We start from the raw sequence: 17494 nt of genomic DNA on the forward strand, positions 1-17494 counted from the left end.
CCGCATATCTCCGGAGCAATATGGCCTTAGTTGCTAATGCTCCTAAAAACCAAATAAACAAAAAAAAAACAAACTGGGATATTGCTCTTCAGTATATGACTATATTCCTGATTGCTATCCATCCAAAATTTATTCTTCTCTTGACTTCCAGCCATTTATTCTTATTACAGCTAATAACTTGTCCCAGATAAATATATGACTCCATCTTTTCAATTATTGCTCCTTCAATCATTATGTCCCTTTGTGTGGCATACTTGTTCATCATTACTTTTATTTTAACCATATTCATCTTCAGTCCAAAATACTTACTAACTGTGCATAACTGATTAAGATTTTCATCATTCTTTGGGTTCATGGCTTATGACCACAATGTCATCTGCAAATCGTAAATGGTTTAGGTACTCTCCATTACATTGACTCCTTTCTGTGACCAGTGTAATCTTCTGAAAGCTTCTTCAAGGGCAGCAGTAAACAACTTCGGAGATATTGTGTCTCCTTGTCGAACTCCTTTCTCAATTTTAAATTTACTACTGCCTTTGTCTAGTCTAATAAAGGATATATTTTCTTCAAAATCATAATATATGGGATATCTATGCCTTGTCTTTCCAGTGCCCAAAACATTGCCTTATGCTGTATGGAGTCAAATGTCTTTTCATAATCCACAAATGCGGTGTTTTTCAAGGGTAGAATTTTTCTCAGCCTGGTCTGTGCTTGTTAACAGGAGAGACTACTTCTACAGGGATGGGATACACTTAAATAGAAAGGGTGCAAGAATATTTGCTGATGCTATCGAGGCAGAGTTAGGTTGGTCGGAAAACTGCTAGCGTGGAGGGATACACGGAATAATTAATAAATTAACAGTAGCCACTGGCAGAGGTGAAAGTGATTCTAGCACTGCTTCTATTGAAATGAGCAGCAGCCTGGAAAACAAGGTGCAGGGGATTCCAGAGACTGCTGGGCGTCATTGCAGTACAAGTAAATACATGGGCTGTGTTAGGGTAGCTAAGAATAGGAACAGGTACATGTATATTTGTGTCGATACCATTTCTAGGAGTTTGGTAAATAAGTTTGATGAATTTGATCAAAACGTCAAAGGCATATATTGTTGGGATAACAGAGACGTGGTGTCACACAGATATTAGGAATGCAGAACTGGAATTATGATGTGGTCATTATTATTTTTTTTATTTTTGTGTTTTTGTATGGGCGGCTCCTAGAACAGAAGTTCATCTCCGCCTCGTTGCTCTGTTCAGTTTTTATAGACTCTGTCAAGGTAAGGCCGGTGTGTGTCTCGTAAAAATAAAAATAAATAATTTTTTTTTTTTTTTTTTTTCCAAACCAAATCCACACAGAAATATCCCAGGTTGGATGAAGATAGATGAAAAGGAAGGCGAGAGAGTGAAAAAAAAAAAAAAATTTTTTCATCCCTCACGGGAGAAAGTAATAGGAAAGTTTGTGAGCTTTTGTGCGTGTTCTGTAGCGTGATAGTGTGTTTTGGCCTTTTGGCTACCTGGAAGCAGTGATCACCTGGACGACCTTCCTCCAGGTACTCGTCCCTAGCAGAAGGAGGGCAAGGCCTCCCCTACTATCTGCACGCCCTCCTCCCTGGGGAAAGAGTTTGCAGGGGAGGAAGAAAAACTTGTATAAGATGAAGAGAGGGAAGGAGTAAAGAGGAGAAGGACTGTTCCGGCCCAGGGAAGTCCCAATCCAGGATGGATAGGTAGAACAATAACGCAAACAAAAAAAAAAAAAAAAATTTAAAAAAATAAAAAATAAACGTATAATGTGAGAGAGGAGCTTTCCTGGTCTGGGGAGCCCCAGCCCAGGTCAGAATGCGAAAAAAAAAAAAAAAAAAAAGTTTAAATCCCACAAACTGGTCAAAGAAAGGAATAGAGCGTGGGCCAGGATGTCAGCAAGTAGAATGATGGGAAAATAAAAATAAAGAAAGAAAAGAAAGAGGGATTTTTTTTTTTTTTTTTTTAAATAATTATCCCACACGGGGTGAATAGGAAAAGGCTATCAGGAGAGTGCTAGGGCTACTAGTGCTAGCAGATTATGAGAAGAAGAGAGATAGAAAAAAAAAAAAAAAGAAAAAAAATAATAAAAATAAATAACTAGTTATTGAATTGCAGAAGCTTCTAGGATGATCCTCCTTCTACGCTTGAATATCTCTGCCGCAAAGTGCTGTAGTGCACTTAAGTTCCTTTTGGAATGGACCAGGAGTTCTACTTGGTCAGGAGAAAATCCCGAAATTGCTGCCTGGAGTTGTCGTCTATGGTCCTCGTAGATATTACATTCAAAGAGTAGATGTTCCCAACTCTCGACAGACCCACAGAAACAGAGATCGGTATTTAGTAGACCTAGTTGGTGGAGTTTCTGGTTGAGAGATCCATGTCCAGTGACCAGAAAGGAGGTTTCCATGCTGATTGAGAACCACTTGTTGACCGCTTTGCTGGTTGCGAATGTGACATCCGGTATAAATGTTCTCGTAACAACACCTTTTGTGGTCGTGTCCCATCTTGTCTGCCAGAAATTGATTAGCTCGTTATGGCAACGAGCTCTTTCCTGTTTGGTATCACTGTCCAGGTTGAGTTCAATATCCAGTATTTCAGTTGGGATTCTTTTCTTCAGGTGGTAGGCAAGTCCTCTATAGATAAGGAATAGATCCAGGGGGATGTTTCCAGATATTACTTGCAATGCTGCAGTTGACACAGTTCTACAAGCGCGATGGGTAGCAAGAATAATGCTTCTCTGGATGGAGTTAAGCTTCTGTTTGATTTTGCAATTGGTCCCTCGGTGAAACCACGCTCCTGCAGCATAGGTGGCGATAGGTAAGAAAACAGCTTTATAGTATAACTGTAAGGTACACTTAGAGAGACCCCAGTTGCTTCTGGAGGTTCTGATAATTGAGGCAGAGAATTTTCTGATTTTGGCATATAAATGTTGCAAGTGTGGTAAGAAGGATAGCCGGTGATCAATAACGACCCCAAGAACCCTGGTCTGTGTCAACAGGGGGAGCCGTATTCCATCTATCTTGACCTGAGGTGGCCGCCGAAGATCCAGTTTAGTTTTAAAAATCATCATATTTGTCTTGTGAGGATTGATGTGCAGTTTGTTAGTCTTAGCCCAGTTGGTAAGGTTAGTTAGTACTAGGTTAGCAGTATCTTCCAGAGCAAGTCTTGAGTGTCCGGAGACAACAATGGTAAGGTCCTCAGCAAATGCAATGACCTTGGTGCGTTCAAATGATCTGCTCAGTCAATCTTGTAAAAGTACATTCCAGATCAGGGGTCCTAGGACAGATCCTTGGGGGCAGCCCCTAAAGACTGGTCTGGTGACATGCCGATGCTTTGTTTTCACCATAACTGACCTTTCAGAAAAGTAGTTTCCAGTTAGCCAGTAGAGTTGTGAGGAGCAGTTGGCTGATCGGAGACGCTCCAGTGCACTCTCCCACCAAACTCTGTCAAATGCACCCTCAAAGTCAACACAAACAGCAAGCTCATACTTTGACTTAGATGTTTCTAGATGAAGAACCAGGTCGAAGAGGGTATCTTCGCAGGAGCAGCCAGGCATGAAACCGTATTGTGCTGGGGAAATAAGATCTTGTGATTGGAATAAGTTGACAATCCTCAGAGCCATGAGGCATTCCAGGATTTGGCTAGGTTGGCCAAAAGAGTAATTGGCCTAAGGGATCTTGGCTCCATTGATGGCTTGTTTGGTTTAGGTATAAGGCGGAGGAGTGCTTCTTTCCAGTATTTCGGAAATTTTGACTCCTGGAGGCATTTGTTAAACAGGAGTAGCAGTAGGCTGGGTTTTAATTTATAAAATCTTTGTATAAACATATACTCAATCAAGTCGGGGCCCGGACATTTTTTTGGATTAATTTTCATCATAGCTATTTCAAGTTCTTGTGAGGTAAAAGGGTTAGTACTATTGGATGCTATATAGTTAGCATTGTTTCTTCTGATTGTCATATGTTCTGGCATATCTGCTGATATGTCATCTGGGGGGAAAAGCTTATCTAGTATCTCGTTGACTGAGTCTTCCCAGTTGGTGGTTTCCCTCATAGCAGTGGTAACCGATCCATAGATTTCTGGGACAAAGGTTTTGTCCCTTGTGATTTTGTACAGGAGGCCCCATGGGTTAGTATTGCCTGAGTCTCTGACAAATCCAGTCCAGGTTTCTCTTTTGCGAGCAGCAATAGCCTTGGTGTATTCATTCTTCTTTGTCAAGTAGGCAGTGTGAAGACGTTCGACATCAGGGGGAGGCCAGTCTCTATGGCGTTGGTATTCCCTCCTGGCACTGTGGGTGTCTTTCCTGAGTTTGTTTAGTTCAGCTGTCCACCAGACACAGGGTCTTAGCATGATAGTCTTTTTCCTAGCAGATTTGTACGCTGCTTTTGATAAAGAATTCTTAATCTTATGTCCTAGGTCAACTGCTGAGATGTGCTCCAGGCCCTGGATGTTTGAATCAGGGAAGTCATTCTGGATGGTGTCATCAAAAGCGGTCCAGTGAACTGTTTTCATGGAGAACCTAACAAAGTTCGGGGTCCGGTTCATGAACGTTGAGTTTTCCAAGTTTAGGCAGAGGTTGAATAGGATCACCCTATGGTCACTGAGTGTCCAGTCTGGAATGACAATCCATTCACTGATTGCTGTCCTGAGATCCTTGGTCGAGACTGTAATGTCAATGTTGGACTGACCTGATGGGCTGCAGAAAGTTGTTAGCTGGCTGGGCTGATTGTGGACAGTAAGATTCCTAGACAGGATCAAGTCTTCCAGGAGAAGTCCTTGAGGGTCCGAAGCCGGGGAGTGCCAGAGTGGGGATTTTGCATTAACATCTGACGTGATGACGATAGCTTTAGAGACAAGAAGGTCCAATGCGTGCTCAATATAGTGGAGTGATTCTTCAATATCCATAGATGGTGGGCAGTATAGAGATATTAGATAGAATGAGTGTGAGTAGAATGTTATCTGAATACAGGTTGCAAATTTTGTGCATAATCCATGGATCACCAGTACATCAAGGTTTCTATTAAGCACCACAATACAGGATTTTGGGTCCTTTGTAGCAGAGTGGGACATTTGCATGTATGGAGTATCCCACAATCTTATCACTGTTGGACATCGGAGTTCTGGAGGCATAGGGCTCTTGGATGGAGATTATATCTATTGCGTGTTCTTCTGCTGCTCTTCTAATTTCGTCAGCAACTGCCTGAGACCGGTGACCATTTATTTGCATTATTCTAAGTTTTGTAAAGGGATTCTTGTTTCTAGAGTTTACTGAGGCTGAATATATTGGGAGTAGTTGTGGTGGCCTATCATCGTCTGACTGTTTCTGTAGGAGGGTTAGAACAGGTTCATCCATCAGCGGTCCTTAGTCTTGCCAGGTCTAGGGTTCTTTGATATTCTGGGCAGGCTGCATCTCTGACTGAGTGGCCATGCTCTTTTTTTCTCCTTTTGCAATTAGCACAGCAAGGACTTTCATCCTTGTGCGGGCATTCAGCAAGCACATGTCCACTGCGGGCACAGTGTCCACATGTAGGAGAGGAGTGGGTGCAATGCTGTGCTGTATGCCCAAAGCCAAGGCACAAGAAACACTTTGTTAGTACTGTGAAGGGTCTGAATCGGTGAGCACTACAGCCCAGGAAGATTCTGTCATGGGACATGATGTACTTGAAGAGTCTGGGGGACACTGTAATGATGCGGTGTGATGCGCAGATGAGCGAGCCTTCATAGAGAACCTGTACACCATCTCTTGTTTATCTCTTCAAAAGAGATGTCAAACTTGTCAAGGTTTTTGTTAAACAAGTCCTCCAGTAGTTCTGTATCAGTGATGGTATTGGGCACATCATAAACAAGGACTGATGGATCGGTGCATTTAGGCGGGTTGCTGGACAGGCCAGCTGCCTGGAGAGCAGGTGCCATGGAGATTGAGGTCAGATCTTCCTTGTTGGTGGCTTCAAGGAGGACTCCTCGATTGCGAATGACACATAGCAATTTAACTTTTAGTGTTTTAAAGTCTTTCTTTAGGGTGGTTTGGACCAAATCTTTGACCTCCTCGCTTGTCTTAAGTTGGGAACCTTCAGATGCACACAGCAGGAGGATGTACTGATCCTTTTTAGTGGCTTGTGTCCGCTGGAGGACTGCTTGTGGTTGCTGACTGATGGGGGATGGGTGTGCTGACCCCACAACAGAAGCATAGGATTTTAGCATTAGCATTAGCATTAGTAGAGGCATTTGATGCAAGAAAGCAAGCTTATGCAGCATCAGCCAAAAAAAAAAAAAAAAAAAAAAACCCACTTCCACTTCACCCCTCTGTTCGTTCAAAATACCTGTCCAGCTGAGCCTTAAACTTATTTAGGCTATCAACCTCCACCACAAGGGATGGAAGTCTGTTCCACCAACCAACTACCCGCTGGCTAAAGGCAAATTTCCACACGTCTATCCTACATCTGTCTTTCCTCAATTTGAATTTATGCCCTCTCAGGTGATTTTTCTGAGCTAGAGGAAGAATCCCATCAGCATTGAGCATGCTTAAACCATTCAAGGCTTTATACACCTCTATCAGATCACCTCGCTGGTGCCTAGTCTCCAGACACTGTAATTTGCAAAACTTAAGCCTTTCTTCATAAGAGCACCCCTTTGTTCCATTCACTAATCTTGTTGCCCTTCTCTGTACTCATTCCAGCAGCTCTACATCCTTCTTGAAATGAGGCCTCCAGACCAGTATACAGTACTCTAGGTGTGGCCTGACCATTGCCTTATACAATGGAATAATCACCTCCTTATCCCTGCTGGAAAAATTCCTATATATCATTGACAATACTCCATGAGCTACTCTTGCAGCCCGTCTGCACTGCTCAGAGAACTTCATATCTGCCTGCACAACCACCCCCAAGTCCCTTTCATTCTCTACCACTGTCAGTGTAGTACCACAGAGTTGATACGTTGCTCTGGGGTTGCTGTTTCCCATGTGTAGTACTTTACATTTGTCAATGTTAAACTTCATTTGCCACCTCTCAGCCCATCTGCTCAACCTTTCCAGATCCTGTTGCAGCAGCATAGTGTCAGTAGTGTCCTTGACAACCCTGCCAACCTTTGTATCGTCTGCAAACTTGGACTTTAAGCTTGATATACCATCATCAATATCATTTATAAATACAGAAAACAATAATGGACCCAACACTGAGCCCTGAGGGACTCCACTAATAACATTAGTCCACGATGAGCAGTGTCCATTGATTACCACTCTATGTCTTCTCCCCCTCAACCACCCCTTTATCCATAGCAGCAATTTGCCTCCAGTGTCACACGGCTCCAATTTGTGTAGCAGTCTTCCATGTGCAACAGTATCAAAAGCTTTTCTAAGATCCTATAAGTATATAATATCAAAGTTATTCCCTGCATCCAGTTCTTTTGTGACTGCATCATAGTATCCAATCAAGTTGGTCAGGCAAGACTTCCCCTTAACAAAACCATGCTGTGTCTGAGCTATAACTGAAGTCTTGTCTAAATGATCCTGCAGTGCTTCTTTAACCAGTGCCTCCATTAATTTTCCTGGAACAGAAGTTAAGCTCACAGGTCTATAATTACTTGTGTCAGCCTTTGATCCTCCTTTGTGAATTGGGGTCACATTTGCACATGTCCAGTCTATGGGTACCTCCCCCGAGTCCAAGGAAGCTCTCATAATTATGGTTAAGGGTTTGCTTACTTCCTTTGCTGCCTCCTTTAATATAACTGGATAGATCCCATCCACCCCGGGTGCCTTTCTTGTGTTTATCTTCAACAGTTTCTCCTCCACTTTACTCCCAGTTATTTCAAGATTCTGTAGCTTACTGCTAGAGTTGAATACACCTCTGGCATTCCCCTTGCTGAATAACTCCTCATGTGTGAATGTCGATGCAAAATATTCATTTAGTTTGTTAGCTACCTGAGCAGGATCATCAACAGTTGACCCATCAATATCAAGTGGACCAATCTGATTCATCCCCTTCCTTCTAGAGTTTACATAAGTAAAGAACTCTTTGCTGTTTTTCTTTGCATCCCTTGCCAAGGATTTCTCGTAATCTGCCTTCGCCTGCCTAACCTCCTTTGTAACTTGGTTGCATATCAACTTGTATCTATCATAGGCTTCTGTGTCATGTGTTAATTTGTAAGTATCCCATGCATTTTTCTTCTCTGCCATATGCCTCATTAGTTCATCTGACATCCATTTTGGCCTAAACCTTGAACAATATTTCTTAGTTGGTATGTAAAGCCTAGTAGCTTCCAAGATTAATTCTTTGAATGCTTCCCATTTTGAATTTGCTGTTGGTAACATGATCAGTTGGTCCCACTGTATAGAATTTAAATACTGTCTCAGTCCATCGTAGTCGCCTTTACGGAAGCAATAACCCTTCCCTTTACCCCTAATGGGAGTTACCTCTTTGAGTAAATCCCACTTCAGTACACTGTGATCACTGCCACCTAGTGGTTCATTTATCTGCAGATTCTTAATGCATGAAGAATCACTGCTGATAATCAAATCAAGAGTATTACTCCCTCTAGTTGCCTCCTGAACATGCTGATGTAGAAAACAATCATCCAATAAATCCACAAAAGCCCTGCTAGTGTGTGAGTAACCAGCCCCCAAATTATAGTCAATATCTGGGAAATTAAAATCTCCCATTATAAGACACTCTGATTTACTGGCCCACTCTATTTCCCTGTACAGTTCCTTATTATACTCATCAGAGTCATTAGGCCTATAGCACACTCCTACTCTCAATTTTGATCTCCCAATGCTTATGTCACACCAAACTGACTCAACACTGCACTGTCCAGCGATGTCGACTGGCTTCACTTCCTTGGTTTTTATGTGTTTCTTAACTAATAGCATAACCCCCCTCCCCCTTCCTATCCTGTCTATCCTTTCTGTAGACGTTGTACTCCCCAAATTGCAGTTCTGCATCCCTTATATCTGTGTGACACCACGTCTCTGATATCCCAACAATATCTGCCTTTGATGTTATGAGCAATACCTCAAATTCATCAAATTTATTTACTAAACTACTAAACTCCTAGCATTGGTGTACACGCAAGTATACCTGCACCTGTTTCTATTCTTAGGTACCCTAACACAACCCATGTGTTTACTTGTACCGCAATGGCTCCCAGCAGTCTCTGAAATACCATGCATTTTGTTTTTCAGGCTTCTGCTCATTCTAATAGAAGCAGTGCAAGAATCTCTTTCACCTCTGCCAGTGGCTACTGTCAATCTATTGTCTCCCCCCAAGCTAGCAGTTTTCCGACCCACCTAACACTGCCTCGATAGCATCAGCAAATATTCTTGCACCCTTTCTATTTAAGTGTATCCCATCCCTGTAGAAGCAATCTCTCCTGTTAACAAGTACAGTCCAGGCTGAAAAAAATTCTACCCCTTGAGCCTTGCACAATCTTTCCAGGGCCGAATTGATCGACAAGGCTCTCATCATATACTCCCTCCTATCGTGTCTGGGCAGAATTGCAGACACTTTCAAATTCAACCCTAATTCTCGGCTTTTGTTCAACAGTGACCTGTACTTGTTAAGTAATTCAGGAAACCATTTTGTGGACCTCCATTTTGATGGAGGTCCACTTTGTTTCTCTTTTATCATCTTCACAGGCTCTGGGCCCTCACTTGAGGATAAGGGTAGCTTGGAGATGGTACCAAGGACCTGCTTCAGGATAGCCGTATGGGAGGAAAGTTCCTCATTAGCAGTCTTGAGCTTAGCATTTTCAATAAGCAGGGATGTGGCTATTGACTCTAAATTGTCCCACATCTCCTGAATGGAGTTAGCAGCAGATCTGGTGAATCTGTTTGTTTCCTTTTTCAGAAAGTTTGCCAGGCCCCTATGCAGCATGGAGATGACCTGGTGGAGTGAGGCTGCGTCATTGGAGTCCAGCCCAGGGACTGAAGCAGTATCAGGAATAGCAAGTCTACTAGAAGCTGGAAGGCCTGAAGCAATCAGTTGATCCAGGGCAGAGGGAAGAAGAGGAGCTCCAGGTGCTGTGGCAGAAGTTTCCGGAGCAGAAGATGGGGTGAGAATGTGAGAAACTGGTGAGGCCAGGATCGGATGTGATGACTCAACTTGGGAGGCCCTCCCTGTTTCAGCTAGTGATGAATTTGTGGCCATAGTGGCAGTTGGAGATGTCAGAGTTTGAGTGCTCTGATTGGGGTCTGAGGGCTGCTTGATTAGATGATTGGGTGGGGAAGCTGGATAGAGGGCTTGAAGATGGGGAACAGGGGCTGTATAGGCAAGAGATTCCAAGATGGAGGCAGCGACAGGGGTTGAAATGCTAAAGTTTAGCTCAGCTGTGGGAGACTGGAGTGGATCAGCAGTAAGGATCCTGCTGTTTTTATCTTCTGGAGACAGGTTGTTGGAGGAGGAGAGGGGATGGGCCTGGGACCTTCTCTTGGTCTTCATCTTCCTCCTCCTTGGTTTACCTCTTGACTTAGGTGAGAGGAGGTACTCAGGGTCATAGGGCTCTTCCCATTTAGAGCTTGATTCATCCTGGGAGCTCATTACTAAGCGTTTTGCCCAGTTGGGTTGAAACTTTGAACTTACAGTGAGCTGTCTGATAATTATTGGGTTCTCCTGATTTCCGTTGAAGGCACGTGACTTTTCCTGAAAACCTAAGTTCAAACTATTGTCACTGGGGGATGCTGCCAAATTACTTGATTTGCATAAAGAACCCGGATGAATCATATTATTTAGTGGCCACATAGTACTTACCATTAATTTCCATATTAATCAAAGTCATTATAAAATGTTCAAAGCTAAATCTTTTATCAATGATCTCTATTAATAATCATTAACTATGATGTCACCAATGAATCTCCTAACGAAGTTAATTTATTAATTACAAACAATTATAAGCCCAAGCGTGGAATAAGTGACTAGCTTCGGATAGACTAAGCCAGCCAATCCAGACCAGGTCTTGTGATCACGTGATCAGCAGTTCCAGACAACGGCCTTTGTTCTCAACAAATGAGGAAGAAGCAATGGCCACCTCCAGGTAACATAATTATTGAAGACAAAAACATTTCCCCACAATACTCAAAAATTTTTAGACACATCATTCTAAAAAACATATGAGGCAAAAACGGAAATCCTAAAGATTTACTAGGCACAATTCAAACTACCTGAAGCTAGTCAAAACTTATATATCATCAGGTTGTAAATTGCAATGCAAAACAACGGCCGAACCTATATGGTGCTGGCTTGCTGTCCTCCGTTGGAATTGACAGCACAAGACAAAAATTAAAAACTGCTATATCTTCAAAACACCTTAGAAGTTCGGCACAAAATAATATCTGCGGACTCACCGTCACCTAGGGATCTTGGATATCACGAAATAAATCCAATATAGGGAAATTACACTACTTTTAAAAACACATAGAAACGGAGCATCAAATTACACGTCCATACTGTCGATTAGCATTAAAGTATCTCCTATGATGTGGTCACAAAAGAACTGGATGCAAAGAATAATTTTGATACCATATACTTGGATCTTCGGAAGGCTTTTGATACTGTTGCACATGGAAGACTGCTGAACAAATTGGAGCAGTGTGGCATTAAGGGCAAGTTGCTGCTATGGATAAAGGGATGGTTGAGTGGGAGAAGACAGAGAGTGGTAATCAATGGACACTGCCCTTTGCAGAATAATGTTATTAGTAGAATCCCAAAGGGTTCAGTGTTGGATCTATTGTTGTTTTCTGTATTTATTAATGATATTGATGAAGGTATGTCAGGCTTAATGTCGAAGTTTGCAGATGATACGAAGGTTGGTGGGTTGTTAATGACACTAATGACAGTACGCTGCTACAACACGATCTAGAAAAGTTGAGCAGGTGGACTGAGAGGTGGCAACTGCAGTTTAACATTGACAAATGTAAAGTACTGCATATGGGAAGCAGTAACCCCAGAGTATTGTATCAACTATGTGGTACTACGCTGACGGGTAAAGAGTGAAAAAGAACTGGGTGTAATTGTGCAGGCAGATATGAAGTTTTCTGAGCATGCAGACATGCTGAAAAGAGTAGCTCATAGTGTCTTGTCAAAGATATACAGCAGGAATTTTTCTATCAGGGATAAGAAGGTGATTATCCTCTTATATAAGGCAATGGTCAGGCCACACCTTGAGTACTGTATACAGGCCTGGAGGCCTCATTTTAAGAAGGATGTTCAGCTGTTGGAATGAGTACAGAGAAGGGCAACAAGATTAGTGAATGGAACAAAGAGTTGCTCTTACGAAGAACGGCTTAAGTTTTGAAAATTACAGTGTATAGAGACTAGGAACCTCCGAGGTGATCTGATTGAGGTGTACAAAGCCTTGAATAGTTTGAGCATACAAAATGCTGATGGGATTCTTCCTCTTGCTTAGAATAATCACCCGAGAGAGCATAAATTCAAATTATTAGCATTAGAATTAGCATTAGTAGAGGCATTTAATGCAAGAAAGCAAGCTTATGCAGCATCAGCCAAAAAAAAAAAAAAAAAATAAATTAAAAAAAAAAATAAAATAACCACTTCCACTTCACCCCTCTGTTCATTCGAAATACCTGTCCAGCTGAGCCTTAAACTTATTTAGGCTATCAACTTCCACGACAAGGGATGGAAGGCTGTTCTACCAACCAACCAACCAACCACCCGCTGGCTAAAGGCAAATTTCCGCACATCTATCCTACATCTGTCTTTCCTCAATTTGAATTTATGCCCTCTCGGGTGATTATTCTGAGCAAGAGGAAGAATCCCATCAGCATTGAGCATGCTCAAACCATTCAAGGCTTTATACACCTCTATCAGATCACCTCGCTGGTGCCTAGTCTCCAGACACTGTAATTTGCAAAACTTAAGCCTTTCTTCGTAATAGCACCCCTTTGTTCCATTCACTAATCTCGTTGCTCTTCTCTGTACTCGTTCCAGCATCTCTACATCCTTCTTGAAGTTAGGCCTCCAGACCTGTATACAGTACTCTAGGTGTGGCCTGACCATTGCCTTATACAAGGGAATAATCACCTCCTTATCCCTGCTAGAAAAATTCCTATATATCATTGACAATACACCATGAGCTACTCTTGCAGCCCGTCTGCACTGCTCAGAGAACTTCATATCTGCCTGCACAACCACCCCCAGGTCCCTTTCATTCTCTACCACTGTCAGTGTAGTACCACAGAGTTGATACGTTGCTCTGGGGTTGCTGTTTCCCATATTTAGTACTTTACATTTGTCAATGTTAAACTTCATTTGCCACCTCTCAGCCCATCTGCTCAACCTTTCCAGATCCTGTTGCAGTAGCATAGTGTGAGTAGTGTCAATGACAACCCTGCCAACCTTCGTATCATCTGAAAACTTGGACATTAAGCCCGATATACCATCATCAATATCATTTATAAATACAGAAAACAATATTGGACCCAATACTGAACCCTGAGAGACTCCACTAATAACATTAGTCCCCGATGAGAAGTGTCCATTGATTACCACTCTCTGTCTTCTCCTCCCCCCCCTCAACCACCCCTTTATCCATAGCAGCAATTTGCCTCCAATGCCACACTGCTCCAATTTGTGCAGCAGTCTTCCATGTGCAACAGTATCAAAAGCCTTTCTAAGATCCAAGTATATAATATCAAAGTTATTCCTTGCATCCAGTTCTTTTGTGACTGCATCATAGTATCGAATCAAATTATTATTATTATTATTATTATTATTATTATTTATTATTATTATTAGCCATATGGTGCAAGGAAGCCTGAGGCTTATGCTGCACCAGCCAAAAAAAAAATTCCAGCGTTAACCTGAGAGAGAGAGAGAGAGAGAGAGAGAGAGAGAGAGAGAGAGAGAGAGAGAGAGAGAGAGGTAGAAGGGAATCACCAAGAAAGCAAGAAAGAGAAGAATGATGATATCCAGCTCAGGACCCTGGGTTTGCCAAGCCCATACTCACCAGATGTGAGCCCCTGGGAACTTGGTCAGGCAAGACTTCCCCTTAACAAAACCATGCTGTGTCCGAGCTATAACTGAAGTCTTGTCTAGATGATCCTGCAGTGCTTCTTTAACCAGTGCCTCCATTAATTTTCCGGGAACAGAAGTTAAACTAACAGGTCTATAATTACTTGTGTTACCCTTTGATCCTCCTTTGTGAATTGGGGTCACATTTGCACATCTCCAGTCCATGGGTACTTCCCCTGAGTCCAAGGAAGCTCTCATAATTACGGCTAAGGGTTTGCTTACTTCCTTTGCTGCCTCCTTTAATATAACTGGATGGATCCCATCCACCCCAGGTGCCTTTCTTATGTTTATCTTCAACAATTTCTCCTCCACTTTACTCTCAGTTATTACAAGATTCTCTAGCTTACTGCCAGAGTTGAATACACCTCTGGCATTCCCCTCGCTGAATAACTCCTCATGTGTGAATGTCGATGCAAAATATTCATTTAGTTTGTTAGCTACCTGAGCAGGATCATCAACAGTTGACCCATCAATATCAAGTGGACCAATCTGATTCATCCCCTTCCTTCTAGAGTTAACATAAGTAAAGAACTCTTTGCTGTTTTTCTTTGCATCCCTTGCCAAGGATTTCTCGTAATCTGCCTTCGCCTGCCTAACCTCCTTTGTAACTTGGTTGCATATCAACTTGTATCTATCATAGGCTTCTGTGTCATGTGTTAATTTGTAAGTATCCCATGCATTTTTCTTCTCTGCCATATGTCTCATTAGTTCATCTGACATCCACTTAGGCCTAAACCTTGAACAATATTTCTTAGTTGGTATGTAAAGCCTACTAGCTTCCAAGATAAGTTCTTTGAATGCTTCCCATTTTGAATTTGCTGTTGGTAACATCATCAGTTGGTCCCACTGTATAGAATTTAAATACTGTCTCAGTTCATCGTACTCGCCTTTACGAAAGCAATACCCCTTCCCTTTACCCATAATGGTAGTTACCTCTTTGAGTAAATCCCACTTCAGCACACTGTGATCACTGCCACCTAGTGGTTCATTTACCTGCAGATTCTTAATGCATGAAGAATCACTACTGATAATCAAATCAAGAGTATTACTCCCTCTAGTTGCCTCCCGAACATGCTGATGTAGAAAACAATCATCCAATAAATCCACAAAAGCCTTGCTAGGGTGTGAGTGACCAGCCCCCATATTCCAGTCAATATCTGGGAAATTAAAATCCCCCATTATAAGACTCTCTGATTTACTGGCCCACTCTATTTCCCTGTACAGTTTCTTATTATACTCATCAGAGTCATTAGGCCTATAGCACACTCCTACTCTCAATTTTGATCTCCCAATGCTTATGTCACACCGAACTGAATCGACACTGCACTGTCCAGCGAAGTCGACTGGCTTCACTTCCTTGGATTTTATGTATTTCTTAACTAATAGCATAACCGCTCCTCCCTTCCTATCCTGTCTATCCTTTCTGTAGACATTGTACTCCCCAAATTCCAGTTCTGCATTCCTTATATCTGTGTGACACCACGTCTCTGAAATCCCCACAATATCTGCCTTTGATGTTTTGAGCAATACCTCAAATTCATCAAATTTATTTACTAAACTCCTAGCATTGGTGTACACGCAAGTATACATGCACCTGTTCTTTTTCATAGCTACTCTAACACAACCCATGTGTTTACTTGTACCCCAATGATTCCCAGCAGTCTCTGAAATATCCTGCATCTTATTTTCCAGGCTGCGGCTCATTCCAATAGAAGCAGTGCAAGAATCACTTTCACCTCTGCCAGTGGCTACTGTTAATCTATTAATCCTTGTATCCCCCCAATCTAGCAGTTTTCCGACCCATCTAACACTGCCTCGATAGCATCAGCAAACATTCTTGCACCCTTTCTATTTAAGTGTATCGCATCCCTGTAGAAACATTCTCTCCTGTTAACAAGTACAGAACCAGGCTGAAAAAAATTCTACCTCTTGAGCCTTGCACAATCTTTCCAGGGCCGAATTGATCGACAATGCTCTCATCACATACTCCCTCCTATTGTGTCTGGGCAGAATTGCAGACACTTTCAAATTCAACCCTAATTCACGGTTTTTTTTAGATTGTTTTATTAGATTTTTTATTAGATTGTTTTATTAGATTTTTTATTAGAGTGTTATTTTTTATTAGATTGTTGCAGCTGCATTACAAAGATAAGAAGGCTTCAGTATTATGGTTTCTATTTCACCTTTTCCATTCTCTTATTCCAGTAGATTTGTCCGTATTGAGTCAATTTCTAAGAAGCATGATAGGCCTTATTTTTTATTATCCTAATGCCTTTACTTCAGTTTGTTTTTAAAATAATGAGGAATTTGGTAACTTGCTTGGCTTTGCAGTAAATTTGAAGTTTCCATATGACTGATAAATGGAAGGGTTGATGGGTACAATCATTAGATTCAATCGGTGTTGACCCACACAGAATCTCTTGACGTATGTTATCCATCTGTGGATAAATTCAAAAGTTCTGTGAAACAGTTCCTATTGCTCCAGACATTTCAGAAACATTTTAAGGAACCCATTGCTTTAAAACTTCATGGTTGTTTTCTTTCATGTATTCTTTCTCTTGCGTATTCATAAATTTCTTCTTTTTTTTTTTTTTTTTTTTTTTTTTGCCCCTCGCCTTTTTCCCATTATTATGTGGGGTCAGCATTTTTTTATTGTTTTGGCATGCAATTTTTTTTTACGGCCGGATGCCCTTCCTGACGCCAACCCTCACCCTTTATTCGGGCTGGGAATATGCGGTGGTCATCCCCTGACCTGCCGCATCCTCCGTATTTGGTAGGTACAGGCTCGAACCCCGGTCACTACCACTCCTGCCCACCTGACTACGGAGGCGCCATTATATTCATAAATTTCTTCTATTAACTAGAAATCCTGTCCATACTTTTTGTTGAGGAGGCTGTGTTATATTTCAATTTCGGATACTTTGTTCTGCATAAACAACCGAAACTACTCAAATATCCATCACCAGTACAGTGGATCCTTCTAAAACCCAATGCCTGTTATTTCCTATAAAATAAAAAAAGGAAAGTTGCACCTAGAAACCTGGGTATAACAATACCCAGGTTTTTAGATAAAAATGCATTTTATTACTTGGATTGACCTTAAATTTTAACTTTGCTTGATGGAAAATGTCACTCTTCTTTCATGAAAACTCACTACTCTAGCACTGATCTTCTCACTTGGTATTGTAATATCTGTTTCTTTTCAACTGGTCCTAATGCATGGATTAGCTAGCCAACATCCATTCACAAATCACAGTTCATTTCTATAATTTAGTAAACTAGCCATCTTTACATAATTTCTTCCTCTCACTTCTGTTTTTTGGAAGAATCTTCAATATGCATATTCAACCTACAAAAATTGAAGTCCAAGCTCAAGTTATTATTTCTTTGGACTTCCCATCCCTTAACTCTTTTTCTCTGTTATAATACTATAGTTTCCAATAACTATCTGTATTTGTAATC

General features: G+C 41.6%; 1 protein-coding gene across 3 annotated transcripts in view; it reads left to right on the top strand.

Moving 5' to 3' along the window:
* Vps16A (vacuolar protein sorting 16) overlaps positions 1-17494 on the top strand; it is a 489369-nt gene that overhangs the window by 282759 nt on the left and 189116 nt on the right. The window lies entirely within an intron of this gene.

Source organism: Mastigoproctus giganteus, chromosome 9 (assembly GCF_048544385.1).
Source record: "Mastigoproctus giganteus isolate SK-2022 chromosome 9, ASM4854438v1, whole genome shotgun sequence".
NCBI lineage: Eukaryota > Metazoa > Arthropoda > Arachnida > Uropygi > Thelyphonidae > Mastigoproctus > Mastigoproctus giganteus.